Source organism: Ptychodera flava (assembly GCF_041260155.1).
Source record: "Ptychodera flava strain L36383 chromosome 3 unlocalized genomic scaffold, AS_Pfla_20210202 Scaffold_25__1_contigs__length_14229661_pilon, whole genome shotgun sequence".
Taxonomy (NCBI): domain Eukaryota; kingdom Metazoa; phylum Hemichordata; class Enteropneusta; family Ptychoderidae; genus Ptychodera; species Ptychodera flava.
Window position 1 is genome coordinate 390,923 of NW_027248279.1, and position 18,248 is coordinate 409,170.

The following is an 18,248-nucleotide window of genomic DNA, read 5'->3' on the forward strand; positions in this document are numbered from 1 at the left end:
GTGGTACTATTACTCAAAATCATTATAATCAGCCTCAGGCAAATGAGGGTCCTACCATTCAAACCGAGCTTGGAACCAGGTCTCCTTCCTAAGTTCCATTGTCTGCAATGGTTCCTTCTGCCAACAGCGTCCCAAGCCAACATTACCAAGAAGATAGTTATTTAACAACTGCCATGTTTACGTAGATGCAAGATTCGGTCAACACGCTATCACAAAAATAAATAAATTAGTATGAATCTCAACCCTCATTTCTAAACTTCATAAGATAATCTTTCAACTTTACTTTAAAAGTCTGTAAAGTTGAGCTGTTTCTAATTCAATGGGCAACTGTATTCCAGGTACTCGCATCGTGAAAAAAGAAATACTTTAGCAGTCTTAAATTTTAGAAGTTACAAATTTCAATGACTGACATTACTGGTGTTCAATAAAATTCGATAAAAACGCAAGTCAAATAAGAGGCCGCAAGGTCATTCATTGATTTGAATGTCAATAACGCAGAAAAATAGACAATACGTAGGCCAATCGGTAAACGGGGCAAAGTCAAAAAGTTTGTTTGTGAGGGAATCCAATTGTCAACCCCTTAAATTATTGTTCCTGCCCTTTTCGGACTTTGTATAAACGGTGCAGATTTGACTTCAAAGTATTGCCCTAGACGGTGCAGCAATAATCGATTAAAGAAAGAAACAGTGCATTATACACATTTTGTACAACCAAAAGAGAACTCGTAGTGGTGAATGGGCGTAATCAATTAAAACGTCTAAGAGGATGTGAGACGTGACGTTAGAGATGATTGTTTTGTGTATTGTGACACGAATAGAGACCTAAGTATTAGTAGCATGTCTAATTTTAGAGCAAGAACCAATGACCATACTTCATTAAATGAAATTTTACATTACTAAAAATGCTACAGAGCTACAAAAGTGTACACTTGGTGAAAATATCAATAAATATCAATAAACGTTGGTCAGATTATCTTGGCAAGGCAGCTAACATAGAATATAGCACATTGTATGGCATATTTGTATTTAAACAAAGCTTAGAAATTTCGTTTGCAAGGTTTTTTGTTTCTTGTAATTGCCATCATGTACATTCAAGGAATTGTTTGTCTGCACTGGCGTCTGCACAAAATATTTGGTTTTAAGGATTTAAAATGTGATTAGAAGGGCTTCAAAACATATGGACATATCGGATTGCACAGGCTCCATGGTTGATGAAGGCTTGTGTTTGGAACTTTCCCAGTTTGTCATTGATACTTCCAAATATGTAATTGGGTGGCGTATAGGATGTACCATTATCATGTAAGTGTGGCAGAATAGTTAACAGTTGCAGCAACAAGAATGCGTAGTTTTACATATGACCTTAGTTTTCGGGTTTTAAACCATAGACATATGGTTAACCCTTGACTACCAAGGCCAATGTATTCCTATATACCAGGCCCCTTATGTAAATATTGATAAAATCTGGGGTGTGGTCATTGCATGAACACTGCTTAGAGTAAAAATTAAGTAAGTACCAATAAACCATATATTTTCTGAATCAGCATGAAATTTCCCATTTTTTCATACATAAATTTTGTATTTCCAGGTCACGTGACTGATCACATGACACGTCATGTGACCAGAGTTGGCAAAGAATATGAATATTTGAAGCATCAGGACGTGTTTTGAATCCATAAAATGATGCAAATTTGAATACAGTTGCAATTTTCATGGCATTGTCGTTACATATATCGAATAATAACTACCCTTACTACTTTATTTATAGATGTTCCTATTTAAGATTTTTCTCACAAAAGGCAGAGTAAATGAACCATAAACATCAGCATCTGACATGATTCTGTATTTGAAAATCAACACATTTTATATTTGTAAACACCTGCTTTATGTCTTCCTTGCAGAAACATGCATCTAAAATGGTTATGATTTATCAAAAAAAATTCACAATATTTAAAAATACATTTTAGGGAACAACATATCACATGACCAAACACATGACCAGTCATGTGACCAGTCATATTGATAATATGGCTGCTATAAAATTTCACTGGCTTATAGTAAAAAACTGTATTTCCTCTAGTTTTATTCACGAATATTGCTGTTAATAGAACATATTTACATATAAATCATTTGTTTTCAATAAATAAACATTTCATAACTTAAAAAAAAAACCATAAACATCTTCGCGATCGTTTGTACTTCTGAAAACTGTAAACAATCAGCGCGACGCTTCAGTGATCAGCCTGACCTTTCAGGGTCGAGGTCATGGGTCACGACATTTGCTTCCGCATTTTGGCCATACTCGGACGTACGGGGGCGCAATCACATTCTGGCCAGATCGGAATACATCAACCTTAGTTGCGCTGCGTGCCTGTGCCGAAATTACGGGATTTTTAGCAACAAAAACGAAGCAAATACGCCTATTTAACTGTGCCGGATATTTCCGGCACTCAAGGTATATGGTAATTCAATATGGCGCCGGAAATATCCGGCACCATAGGTAGTCAAGGGGTTAAAATATTGTCGACATTAATTTCATGCAGTACAATATGACAAGAGGATGCCTTTATTTTGGTATGATAGATTGCCTCACCAATTATGGTGTATTATGTTGCGTAACCCTACTAGCTGTACATTATAGCAGTATTTTTAATTGTTTTACTTGCAAGCAAAAATATGTTTACAAAAAGGTACTTATTTAGGTGTATACACTTGTTGTTAACTACCTATTGGAACTGTATGTCAATTTTTTTACAATATAAAGATTACACTACGATTAAATACGGCTAGTTTTTTAATGGGGTTCGAACTCATAATATACGGCATACAGTTGCCTAGCGGAGAGGCAATGGACAGAACCGCTCGGCCAAATCCACTCTCACAAAAGAGTGGTTAGTAACCGAGCCAAGTTTGTATACTTTTCTGACTGCGACTGCTCCGGACGTTTTAGAATTCATGAAACACTCATGGCCGTACACTCACCATCATACATCACACATACAAACTTTATCAAAGCATTAAATATATAGCTTAAAGTGGGCAAAGAACAGCCTCGAGGACAATTATGTCCACCATCAGAACTATCCACCCTGGGTAAAAGTACAGCTAGTTTTTCAGTTGGGTTCCAATTCACAACATAGGCACCAAGTCGCTCAGCGGAGAGGCAACATTAAATCGCAGTCCTATGCGAAAAAAGCAAAACCATCGATACTACGCATATCTGCACTGAACCGCACAAAAACTGCACAGAGTACGTACTCTCATGTAATGCTTAGGGGTGAATGTCTTCAACCGTGATATTGTATGTTATGTTTTCTTTGTAATATAACCTACTTTTGAAAAAGGCAGGCAATCTAAATGATCATTACATTTGAATTTAATTGTTAAATATTTCACAAAGGAATTGTTTTCCCAAAGCAGTAAAGCCAATATCCCTTTAGAGGGTAAAATTAAACAAAGGAGAGAATAGGAAGATATTTTGAGATCAACAGATATCAAGAGTTACAGCTGGTGAGGCTTTAATTGTGGCATCAACGGTAACAACTGTCATCAATACTCGACGTTGCAACAGTCTAAACATTAAACATTAAATGAAAGCAATCAGCGTAATAAACACAAAATCGCACAAAAAATCATGAAATTTGTTACACGAAAAGTGATCAATCAACGTCAAAAGCCCATCGAATATTTCTCTGTTTGAAGTCATCGTAAACTCGTGTTTTTCAAGAAACCTAACAACTCTCGTCATAGGCTTGAAGTTGTACGGCTCCGCCAAAAAAACCCCACAAAACACTCATATACGACGAAGTCAAACAGAAAAAAATACCACAGGAGTATATATATATATATATATATATATATATATATATATATATATATATATATATATATATATATATATATATATATATATATTTATATATAATCCCATGGTATTTTTCTCTGTTTGACGTCATCGTATACGAGTGTTTTTCGCGGAGTCGTACAACTTCGAGCCGAAGGCGAGAAGTTGTGCGGCTCCGCGAAAAACACGAGTATACGATGACGTCAAACAGAGAAAAATTCCATGGGATTATATATTTATCACATGAACAGTCTTCTTATTTTTCTTTGATGTGGATGGATCAAAATTATTGTAACAAATTGCATGATTTTTATCGCGATTTTGTGTTTTATTTACGCGGATTACTTTCATTTAACGAGTAAAGCGGCCCGTCACCCAGGAGATGTGCAAATGTTTACAGGTATACTTTCATTCATAAATCCGATTAAGCTGAAATTTCGCTACAGCGAAAGGTATCTCCACCAATCAGACATCCGGATTCGGTCACGTGTGCGTGTCAATCATTGTCTCGCCCTGGAGCGATGCCAAGGCAAGTCTGTCATCATAGCTTTCACCGTACCGTGCTACCGACGGATAGGCATAGTATTTTGAGTTATTTAGAATATTTACAATTACATTTATGAAGTTAATACAATGGCACTATCGAAACAGTAGTTATCATACTTAGATATGCTGTGGCTTTTAAAATATCACAAGTTTACGACCTTATAGCGAGCCCGAAAGATTCAGATCGATGACACACAGAGTGTACGCTTGTTGTTGTTGGCACTGCCGTATACGCCACCGGTCTCCGCCGCGCCGGTGGCCATCTCAGTCGTCAATCAATGTTTTCGTTTTATGGACTTTGATGTTTGCTGTGACACGTATCGCCCGTAGGTGCATCTCAATTTTGTTACTTGATGGGAACTCTGTTCTGTTGTACAGTGAGTGTTGTCCGAGTCAACTTTCAAAATAAATCGGATTCTACAGCGCTGCACTGCAGAGTGTATATGTCTTCACTACAGCCTTCCGCTGCAGGTTTGATCTCGATCGAGAAACGACGGAATAATTTGTGTGATGAAGGAAATTTATCGTTGTTCGTCGAATGACTTTATGCTTGTGCCTTCTATGTCGCTTTCCCGAAGATTATACGGTACTCATTTATTAAGTTGAACTTTCGTTGAGGTGTATCTTTAGGGTTTATCGCCAACGGGATCGCCAGGTACGACGTCGCTTGGCGATCGCCACGTACGACGACGTCCACATTGAGCCTTACGACTGGAGCAGTGACGTTACTGAGCCAAATGATCGATGGTATCCTCATTCGATTCTTGCTGTTAGGTATATTCGTCCCAGATTCTTGGAAATAGCTAAAGCTTTTATAGCGACTTGGAATTTCGTTGGACATGCCTTCTATGTTTCCATATCTGGATTTATCGCGCCGGGTCACCTTTTTGTCAAAATTCTGTGTTTCAGGAAAAAAGTTCCGGTTGATGACGTACAACAGGGGTAATATGGATTTCTTATCTGTGCTGGTGTACGTCACACAGGTGGAGATACGGGCCAGTTCATGTGATAAATATATATATCTATATGTGTGTGTGTGTGTGTGGTGTGTGTGTGTGTGTGTGTGTGTGGTGTGTGTATGATCCCATGGTATATTTCTCTGTTTGACGTTCTCTGTTTGACTTCGGCTCGAATTTGTACGTCTCCGCGAAAAAACACTCGTATACGATGACGTCAAACAGAGAAAAATACCATGGGATTATGTATTTATCACATGAACAGTCTCCTTATTTTTCTTTTGACGTATGCGGATCACAATTTTCCTAACAAAGTTCATGAATTTCGTCGCGATTTGTGTTTCACTTACGCGGATTACTTTCATTTAGAGAGTAAAGCGGCCATTCACCCAGGAGATACTTTCAGTCATAAATCCTATCAAGCTGAATTTTGATGCATCAAATGGTATCTCCACCAACCAGACATACGGATTCGGTCACGTGAACTGTCAATCATTGTCTCGCGCTGTACCGATGCCAAGGAAAGTTGGCCATCGGCTGACATAGCTTTCACCCTGCTAGCGACGGATAGCAATAGTATTCAGAGTTACCTAGAATATTTATAAATAGATTTATGAAGTAAATGCAAGAACACGATCGAAACCGTAATTCTATTTCTCAGACATGCGGTGACTTTCAAAATATTACACAAGTTTACGATTTTGCGAGCTCGAAAGATTCCGTTCGATGACGCACTCTTTTTTTGATGAAACATTTTACCTTATTTCAATAGGTATAGACGTTTGACGTCATTCCTTTTGGCATACCACTTCTACAATGTTTCCAAAATAGGGTAGCTAATTACGGTGATAATATATTAAATAATGTGAATTTTTCCCAGTGGTTAGAAGTTCTTTTGATCTTCAGACAAGATCTTGCAAATGTTCTACCTCTCGTGCACAGCAGGATTAACCTCAAAACAAGTAACAAGCTCGTGGCATGACAATGATATCGTGCCTGTGACTCCTGTTGACATCGCAACTCCCGATGTTAACAAACAAAATGGCTGCCTCTCTCCCCTCCTACGACGTCGGAGCGCGATCGAAAATTTTATGAATGAAGCTTAATTACACAAATATTGCTATATTATAGCGTGTGGCAAAGCAAAGTCTCGTTATTTAAGGATTTCCTATCTTCTCTACACTTCTGGGCAATGGTATATGATAAATTTGGTATTACCCAATATCGCCTATTCCTTGCGTCGTAGTAGCATTTGTGTCATTTGTGCTGTGTCGGACATTCGGCTTTGTCTTGCGTTTGACGCACCACAAATGGCACTCAAGCTGATATGACACAGAAACAGGCGATATTGGTAAGGCCTCTTATAAATGGCATAATTCATTAAGAAGCAAAAATATATCTAAATGTTTTGACAGACGCGTTGCATGTGACAATTGTCAAAGAGCTTTATTGATGATTATAAACAAACAATAGTTCTGTTTCTGGAAGACTACAGTTTAACATTACTAATTTAGAAAATTTGCCCAACTATTAAATTTTGCATTCTTTACCTCACACTACTGGAGCATAATATCCGAATTATTTAAACTTACTTTATATACATTGACATGACTTCTTTTCTTTTTAGAGAATGGGCCAGGTTATGCATTGACGGACTTTGACTCGCAACCTTTAGAAGGTGAAATACTGGTCATGACCTGCCTCACAAGTGATTCGACATGCACAAAATTTGTCTGGTATAAGGATGGTATCCCTTTGGTCGGAGAAACTGAAGATGTGCATTTTGATGAAGATACTCTCGAATTTACAAGCGTTAATAGGAATCATTCAGGAATGTACAAATGCGAGGTCATAAATCCTATTGGCGGAATTGAAAGCAGTGAACAGCTTCTGGACGTCCTTTGTAAATATTCAATGTTAATCGAATACTTATCTCTTTTTGATTGAAATTATGTTTTTGTGATTTTTTTTGTATTGATAGCAGTATTCATAAATAACTAAAGACTTTTGTAACAAAACTCTCAATATTAATTAAACCGCCAACCTTCTGAGTTTGGTATTCACATGTTGTGAGAACTTAATCGCTAATATAAGCTCATATTATATTTTATTTATAACGAGCCTTATTAAAATTCAATAATTTTCATCCAATATTATATTTCTCTGACGTGAATTATTTAATGATCACCAGCCTTATCTTTAAAACCCCAATAGCTGCGAATTTTATGCATTATTTTCATGATTTTATTTTCAGACCTAAGTTGGTTCGTACAAATTTGCTAACTGAAGGATGTGTATAAAAGTATCACTGCTCGCTGATTTGGCCCATGCCTACACATTTCAAGAGGCTGCATAATAAACAAGTGCTGCATCAATAAAATGGCGCCCCCACAGAAAAGTACAAACAGTATTTCCTGCACATACCCATCGTTATCATACCAGAAACAAGCACGATGTCATTTGCAGGAATGCAAAACACGTGATGGCCAATATTTTGTTGTTGCAATCTTTATTTTCTCTCTCATATTGTTATTTTTGAAAATGGCGGGAAATCTAAAATGATGTTAAAACGTTTGAATTTACGTGCCACTTCCAACACTTATGAGAGTATTATACACTGTTTCAGTCTTTAATTGATCTTATTCAAAGAAAACTCGTGGGAAGCTGAGGATATTTTGAGATCAGTTAATACAAATTCGCAGCTATTGGGGCTTTAATAAATAAGTAAAGCAAGTAAACGGACAAGCAAAATTATCCTCTATTTATCTAGCTCTTTATGAAACGGGTATGTTGCTTCAAGTATCAACAACTAACACAAATCAATGTGTGTTCTTTTTTCTTTTAAATTTTACGTCTCTTACCTTTTATCAAGATCCTGCATCAAACGTTAGTATACTGGCAGACTGTAGTGATAAACAGTGGTATTTCTCTTGTCTCTGCGATGCGAATCCTTCAGCTGACAATTTTACTTGGTATTTTGACGGCCATGATAAAATCCACAATCAGACTGTCACATGGAATGTTGGGAAATGGGATGGTGGAAAGGTAACCTGCAAAGCCTGCAACGCCTATGGTTGCGATTCGAAGGATGAAGAATATGCGACATGTGTTCAAGGTAAAAGTACATTACACCAATATAGATCATTTTACCATTGTCCTTTCCTATCAACAGTGAGTATTCTAGATTTCGATTCGCAAGCTGCAAAGGCATTTTTACATTTAGCACAAAATCAAAGATTGGGAGAAAAAAAAACACATCTTTAGTAATTTATCCATTCATAAGGACTGCAATAAGACCTTTTACAAGAATTTCATAATTGAAACAGTCGTATATTTTTATGACCTTTTCTATATTCAACAACTTCTCCTTAATCAAATGGACGATAAATCCTACTCTTACATAACTCAATATACCTAAACTTGTGATATTTTAATGCTGCCCGTGATGGTAAAAACAAATTCTGACCTTCATCGTATCAATGATATTAACCTAAATTACCGGCCACTCTACGATGTCATGTCGCTGGTCGCTAGTATACCAGTTAGCTTATGACTTTGCATCCTTAGCAATATGTCTCTTTTCAGCCAATGTAGATTCACTTAGCTTAAATGACGTCAATGCGTCTCCGGTATCCCTCGTATCATTAGTTGGGTTGTCTGCTGGTTCATCCTGGAAAGGTCAATGTGGGTCTTCCCATATATATATTATTTCCGTATCTTCCCGGTCGATATTATTCGCACTATTTGACAAACATCATATTTCTTACAGAAGTAAGGGCAAGGTGGATTTCGTTCTCCTCTAATTTCTTAATTTCTTTGAATTTGGTATTGTTCCTTTCACTTGTCTTGTGAATCCAAACCCAAACGTAAGAAATACATATTTGGCATCTGCACTCCCCTAGAATTAATGTCAAAAGATCGATGGGCATAAAAAAAATTCAGTAAGCATTTGATTAAATTCAATTTCATCCATATTATTCTAACAAAATCGCAATTTTTTTCACTATTAGAAGGAGCTCGCAATAGCGGAGTGTCATTTGAAACAAACCTGCATAAAAGTCAAAATACCACGTAAAATTAGTGTGTGCCTCTCTTTCTCATCCCATCCATGCCGTCAGCCACAAAGCCAGATAACAAAGGCATTGCCTCACTGCCACCAGTGTAAATAAACGATTGCCCCCTGCTGCCTAAATAAAATAGTCTCAGTCGTGAAATCACCATCTTCCGTGAGTTCTTTTCTATGTGAAGCCAAAAAGTAGAAAACATTCTAATCTTTAATGTTTTTATTTTTTACTATCAAAGTGTAATTCTAAACACCTAACATTTACAAACATATTGTTTTTTAGTATCATAATCCATTCACTCCTGCAGTTATCTGATAACTAATATCTTAGATCTTTGTTATAACATATTAGTGACTGTGTTTGTGTGTCTTAGAAAACAAAAAGTAAATTCAAAACACTGCTTTTATAAACATTTCATTTAAGAACATCCTCACTGTCTAAACGTCTTCAAACTTAAGGCGAAAGCAACTCTTGTCTTGTTTACGGTAGAAATCAAGGACATCAAAATGCATTATTTAAAAAGTCGTACAAGGGGCAAACAGACTACGCAAGTACAGGTTAAATGTTTCACATTTAGACATATTACACTGCATAAAAACCATATAATACTTACTATATTAACATGGATTATTAACTGTATTTTAGCTGAAGAGTGCATATACAGACAAATACAGTCAAAAATCCATTTTTCGTATTCAGCAGGCCTGTATTCATGTGGATCCATGTGAATTAGCGTATATTATACTATAATACAGGCAACTCATTAATGTGAATTTATCTGAATTATCGGGTTTTCATGCAGTGTTAAACATGAAATATATACCTGCCCTGGTCTGACCAAGCGTGTACGAGATATGCGCATCAGTGGATGACAAAGTTAACTTTGATTTATAGCTTACGCAATGCGTACTGGTCCCCCTTATGTATATAGCAAGTAAGAATGGATTGCATTTATACTTACTTATTACTTACCACGAAGCAACGCTTTTCTTGAACTTGTAGACGTCGACCATGCACTTCAAACGGACATATAATTTCCTATCTAAGGCTTTGGCCCGAGATAAAGGGCTGAGGTATATGGTATTTAAAATACGACAAAAGTACGTACGATTGTGTACATTCTCATGTCGAATTCTGTCCTATTGCATTGTCCCCCATTTTTCTCACACCTGGAAAATGAATTTCTCAACGTTAACACCTCTCCTCTCTAAAACATGATTGAGTAAAGGTGCACCGAAATACGACAAGCTGATGGACAGATACGTATACATCCCTGAAATCTTACAAATGTTATAGGTATTGCCCAAAAACTTCTAGCATTGCATTTAAGATGGATGAGTATTGTTATTACTGAATGTTGTAAATGCAAACATGAAACACAGAGCACTTAACTGGTGAAAAAGATTATTTCCTACCGTTTGTATTGCATAAAAATCAGACTAGCATAATAAACACGTATACGCGGTTTCGCTGAATAGGGGGACCCAAATTATGCCAACAGAGCTGAATCAACAAGGTATTATGGTAGATTTTATTTTGAAATATACCAGAATATTTTGGAATCCTCAGGGAATCCACAACGTATTCTAGTGCGTAATGGTGATACTCTCATTGATTATAGTGCATATAGTAGGAATCCGTCAAAATTGATTCTGTTATTGCTCTTATGATAGGGAACATTTTATACAGTGTATTTTGTTTAATTTGTCAAAATAACAATTAACTGATGTAAAAAATCCACATTGTTTATGGAATAAGGCAGGACATACCAATTTTGCATCACATGTAAATTACGGGAATAGTAAGTAAGTATTATATTTCTCGTATACCTTGAGCCAAGTGAAACCACTTGGTGTCTCATTCTTGACGGTGCCTTTCAATCATTTCATAAAATGGAATCGTTATTATTGTTCCTCCAATGCTCTCTGTCACGAATAAACTTCATATGACATTTTTAATAAGTACTTTGTTCAAAGCTAATCTGCATATCTATAATGGTCAGAAATAAGTTAACATACATTGAAGTGTTCACAAAATAAGGTATAAGTAAGGTATAGAATACCACATGGTCCAACTATGTAAATGCAGAATTCTACGTAGTTATGCTTTATGTTTGTTCTGTAGCGTCCGTTACTTAGCTCATGATAGACAAACTTAGCAGGAAACTCAACGCTATACAAAATGTTTCAACACTACTCTGAAATTTCAAAATATCGTACGTCTCTTCTTGTCAATTTTCCAATTTAAGGTGTTCTTGGATGGGCGATTGCCCTTACAGTTGTACTTGGATGCGCAGTCATCGCCGGCGTGACAGCTATCATCATTTACTTTATTAAACATCCATCAGGTAGGAACGAGTTTGCATATATTTTAATGAAGTTTTACGTTGCTTTAATATTTTTGCATTACCAGAACTGTTATTGCGTAAGGCGGAGAATAATGAGTTATAGTTACCTTTTTATTGGTGGCGTGTGATTTTTTATTATTATTAAGTTTTATTTCAGACAAATTATTAAAAAAATCGTCCATAGTTAAAAAAGTACAGAAAAGAAGCACACAGTAACAATACACAAAGCGTAAGACACAGCATTAAAATCTGACATTAAAAACAATAAAAATTCAGCGGTGGAGCAAACTTTGCCAATGCCATTGTAGACCAGAATAAAACATGTCAGATTTACATAACACTTTTAAAAGCTCGTTTTCACAATGCTGAAGTCGACAAACAAAGCTATAAACAGCTTTTCTCCTCAAAACGGATAAATTATTCATACTATGAGTGACAAACGAATTTGTAATACTAGCCATTCGTGGGAGGCTCAGTAGCCTTCGAAGTGCATTGTTATGACAAACATGAATGCTACGAATTGAGGAAGACTTATATTTACACCATAATTGTACACCATAAATATTATTGCAAAAGGCATTAAAAAGCCGCAATTTAACAGCTGGGCTACACCTGCTAATTTTCGTAAGAGCAAATTTGAACGACCGTACAATGCCCTTCGTTGAGAGGCAATATCATCATCATCTTTAAGATCGTAAGTAAAAATATGGCCAAGGTAAGTAAATTTAGAGACAAAGTCTATTGTGTGCCCTCTAAGCATGACCGAAGAAATATTACTCAGTTTGTTGACCGAAGTAAAGCACATGCACTTGGTCTTTAACACATTGTATACAATATCATGATCTATAGCATAGAGCTCACAAATTTTAACAAGTTTTCTCAAGCCTTTAATTGGAGGTGCAAGCAGACACATGTCATCAGCGTATGACAAGTTATTTAAAACAACTCCTCCAACTTCACAGCCGACACCACAACTAGTCAAAGAGTGATTAAGGTCATCAATATAAACATTAAAGAGAAGTGGTGACATAATTCCCCCTTGACGGACCCCATTTGTAACTGTAAAGAAGGATGATATTGATTTCCCCCAGCGAATGCAAAAACGTTGAGATGCGTACCAAAAATGTAGTGTACGAACAATGTAAAGCGGAATATGTCTGTCGATTAATTTGTTCAAAAGTGTCTCATGATTCACCCTGTCAAAGGCCTTTTCAGCGTCAAGAAAACAAACGAACACTGAGCTGCCATTAAGCTTATAATATCTAATGGTTTCCTTTAAAAGGAAAATACACATGTCTCTACCATGCATTTTCTTGAAACCAAACTGATTGTCGGATGTTGTGAGATAGTTTTCACACCTATCGAGAAGAACCCGTTCAAAAACCTTTGAAAACACACTTGTCAAAGCGATTGGACGGTAATTATTTTTGTGCGACAGATCAGCTGTTTTGTCTTTAACAAGCGAATAATAACAACATTTGTCAGATTCTCAGGCACAAACCCATGAACCATCATAGACGAAAAGCAAAGACTAAGATGGACAATCAATTTGGTGTGTGCGTAACACAAGTGTTCAGCACTAAGACCATCTAAACCAGGGGATTTCCCAATTATAAGGTTATCAATAATGCGACGAATTTCATCAACTGTAATTGACATATCAGCTGTATATGAGATGGACATTAATGCATTTTGTACAAATGCATCATGTTTTGGATTATTTACAGAGTTCATCAGATTTTTGAAATGTGAACCCCACATATCTGCAATATTCTGTTCACCTTTTATGTTGTTTACACATGTTGCTAAAGGTGTCTTTTTGTGATTAATTTGGGCAACTGAGCCCAAAAATCTGCACGTTTGCTGGCTTCAGCCCGCTTGCAGTTTTCACAATGAATATTTAAATATCGATCTAGTCCGACGCATGTAATCAGCAATTTGACCAGAGTGTGGCTTATCAGCAGAATTCCACATCGTATAGGCATGGCGAGCAGTTCTGTGGGCTTCTTTCACCATATCATTCAAACCCGGTATGGGATTGTAACGTTTCGATTTACTACTATGAAATACATCATTACTCGCTTTTGTGGAGGCATTACAAATAATAATAATAATAATAATAATAATCTTTATTACCCTTAATCATAATAATATTACAATTCAATGATGAATGTACATCTGAGTTGTGCTGTGATAAAGGGTAAATGGAAACGGAAAATAGCAAATGCTAGTCTAGTCCGTTCCCAAAGCCATTTGATGTTAAAGCAAGGAAACGAAGAAGAAAAAAGAAAAATGAAGTATATCGTAACAAAGTAACTAAGTGAATAAAAGAACAACTACATAAATAAATATATAACTAAATAGATACATTACGAGTAAGTAGAAATGCGTAAAAAAGAAAAGGATAAGAGAGAAAAGAAAAAAAAACGTATATAAAATATATATATATTTAAATATGATATACATATATGTAAAGTTGAATATAACTCTTCATCACTTAAAAAACAAAACAAAAAACAATCGTGTAAAAGTAGACTTGAAAGTGCTATGTAACTAACTAAGTAAATAAGAACAACTACATAAAATTCATTACGAATAAGTAGAAAATATGTAAAATAAAATAAAAAAAACAAACAAACAAACAAACCAAAAAACAAAATGTATAGTGAAATATATATATTTATATATCTATGATATACATATTTGTAAAGTTGAATATAACTATTCGTCATGTAAAACACTAACCGTGTATGAGGAGACTTGAAAGGGAGTGTCTGAACGAACTTCTTCTTATAGAATTATAATATGTCGAAATGTGTTGACTATGGGATGGATCATTACAGTTGCAGTTTTTACATAACAAAGCTCTGATTGGTGGAACTATTGTATACAAATAATGACCAGATTTAACAGTATAGTCATTGATAATGTCTTCACTCAAAGCTGACCAATCAATACCTGCCCGAGTCCTTTGGGAACAGGTGTCACTAGAGATTGACGCATCAATAGGCTGCATACTAAATGCAAGGTCAAGCAAAACTGGCAGGTGGTCAGAAGAAAAGAAATCATCAATGACTTGAATTTTCGAGATCAGATTATACGAAGCTTGTGTACAATACAGTGGTCAAGCCAAGAGGTTGTCCCATGCGCTTCACTTTTGTAGGTAAAATACTAGAACTATTCCCTTGACCCAGTATATTCAGGTCAGCAATAACATAATTGTTTTCGTTACAAAAAGAGATTAGTTCCTGACCAAAATGTTTTCTTGGATCCGCGTTCATATCACCTATTACAAAGGTGTACCGGGTATCCGTGTCTTGAATAATAGAGTTAATTTTCCCAAGATAATGAGCATACTCATCAAAGTGTTCCCGGCAATCCGTTGGTAGGTAAACACAGAGCAGTAGAGAGTTTCCGGTTTCAGTCGCTAATTCGACACCGACAATTCTGGGATCATGTAAGACTTGGGCGTAATGGAACTGCAGAGAGATTTTCTCCACAGAATGGCCGTGACACCATATGGACGACCAATGAAAAGATTCTTTTTACAATCTATAGCAGAAATTCCGAATGCTTGGAAATCTTGATGTATTGATGAAAGAATGGGTAACTCATCCTTTGATAGCCAATGTTCTTGTAGCAAACAAATATCAGCTTGATCACACAACATCTGTACATCGGGTGTAGACGATTTGATGGAGCGACAATTGTGTGTAACTATTCTCACCATTATGACACTGTTGGTTGAGAGCGACTACGATATATTTACAAACTAAAACACCACGAGGCCATTTCTCTGAACAGATGATATCCCTATAGTTAATTCCTCTACCAGTAATGCGAAATGATGCATACGTGTTATATTTGGTGGTAAGCCGTTCACAATCAACATCTAGCTTACAATTGAAAGAATTATTGATAATAATTTGTTATCTGCACAGTTGATGTTTCAGGAGCCAGTCGACTGACAAAAATGTTTATTGCTGGTTTGTGTTCCACTCCAATTACAAGACTGTTCGAAGATTCTGTTGTACCGATGTCTGGTTTACGCCTTTGTCGTTTCTTCCTCACGACTGTTTGAAAAGGGCTGATCAATTCGTCGTTACCTAGATCGTTGCACTCCGTTTCTTCATGAGATATCGGATGCCGATGTCGACTATCTTGGTTATCATTTGTCTTTACAACATCTGAATACAATTTCATCGATGGTGCCTTGTCCGTATTACTGGACTCATACACTTGCATCACTTTAGTGTCGACATCATCCAAGTTTTGCTCGGGTGACTTATGCAAATCTGTCGTATCATTGTCTACGCGTACGGTAGGCGGCATACAGTGAGGTGCAATATCTCCACAGGCGGGAATGTCGACGGAAGATTTTTCCCTTGCTGACGACATGGATCTCTGTTGATCACAACGACGAATACTACTAAGCAAGATCACGTCTGATTTAAGTTCCGAATGTTATTCTGCAGATTTGATAACTGGTACGTTTAAAGAGGTGTTTCCAGATGACAATCAAGATTTTAACAGAAAGACACGTACAGGCTATGTTTGAAATATAGAGATAAAGTTTAATCTTGCCATTGCAATATATACCATCAATAGTTGAATTTGGTAAGAAATAGTTCATAGAATATCATATAGTTTACTGGAAAACAGGACTGTATGCTTTATTGCTAGAGTTATAATACGTAATTTATACGCTCAATATGCAATCAGAAATAGTAATCTGATTCGGTAATTCTTGTGGATATGGAATTATGATATTGAGTACATAGCTGATGTGGCTTTTTTTCCGGTGCAGTGTTGATACGTTACTGTAGTATGAAGGTGATCTGAGGCAACTGTAAGAAAACCTCACAAATTAGTCGATGTGGCCAAGTTCCTTGTGCCCTTACTTTGGATTAACAATAATTACAACAGAGCCACATGCACTCACACACATAATCCATACGTAACACTCACACACATAATCCACACGTAACCAATGTGATAATATAGTAAATATCTTAAAGCGTCAAGCAACCCATCCTCCATAATAAAAAAAATGAGTTTGTAAGACAAACTTATCACAGTTATTTGTGTTAGCGATTGTGCTACCAGCAAACAAAAAATTGATTGCATTGTCATATAAGAAATTAAGCACAACAAACATTTGTTGTTACAACATATTAGACGGTTTCTGATCAATAGTTATATACCACACAGAAATTCCGTCGCTCTCAGCTGTCTTGGGGTTAAATATATTAATGTATTTTATTAGGATACATGAGCCTTACCTTTAAAGGTACAGAATCGTCTGAAGAGGCAAAATAAAAAAAATCATTAGGCAACGAGTTTATTGTTCATTTTCTTCCCTGTTCCAGGATTTGCGCCAAATATTGATAGTTCTGTGACAGGTCTGTTTATCTCATTGGGGTAGGAAAAAACTGATACCTCCATTTTGTTACCTTCCACGTGAACAAGCGCCACCTCGAATGTTCAGAATGGCCTTGCCTATGCTATCGTTATTTAACCTTCATTGATCTGTGCCGCCAAAAAGCTGAGAATATATATTGTGAGCTTTGATCAAAAATTCGCAAACTATTAAAATAGTTAGCGAAAACTCAAACAAGTGACCAAATTCACAATAAAACATTATGAATAACTAGCATAGGTATACCTATTGTTAAAATAAGAGATTGACCTGCGATAATATATGATTATTTCTCGATATTTCTTCTTCTTGGGCCGTACTGATGCGAGTGTAGTTGTAGGCTGCATTATAATAGTCAAAGAAGAACATGACGCAGCCTACAACCGCACAAGCAGCAGTCCGACCCAACTGAGAGGTGACACATCAGGATAACTTTTCTATGCCTTGGCCTACGTTATTGAATGGATAAATCTTGTATGTTTAAATATGATACATTTCACTTTATTTTTTTTTTATTTTTGCTGGAATAAAGCCGTTTACTTCCTCGAACTCATGCGGATTGACATAATAGCGCCTGACGAAGGTCAAGCAGCTTGCTCATTCATAATTAACCTTTTTACCTGCAGCGGAGATTTTAAGAAAAGTCAGTCCCAAGGTCGATAAAGGATATCTTTGGAAGTTTGTTAGTTGACAATGACATCCCTTACGCGCGTCCTCATTAGATCGCAAAAGTAAGTTTAAAAGACAGGTAAAAAAAATCAGATGAAACTTTTTTAAAATCACGATTATATTTAAATTAATATTTGAAGTGGAAGAGCATTTAAAGTGGCGAGAAAAAAAAAACAACAGGCATGGCAATTTTAAATTCAGCTTGGATGTAACACAACAGCCAACAGTCATACGTTAGAGTTAAATGTGTGAAATAAGTTGAATACGGTTGTGTAAGATAAGGGACTATTCTTATATTCGGAAAATCACCAAACTTTGGATTTAGAATCATTTTCTACGTTTGCATGTTTAAGACTTGAGCCTGGACGTGGCAATATTATTTTAGAATGAACTCACGTAAATATCCG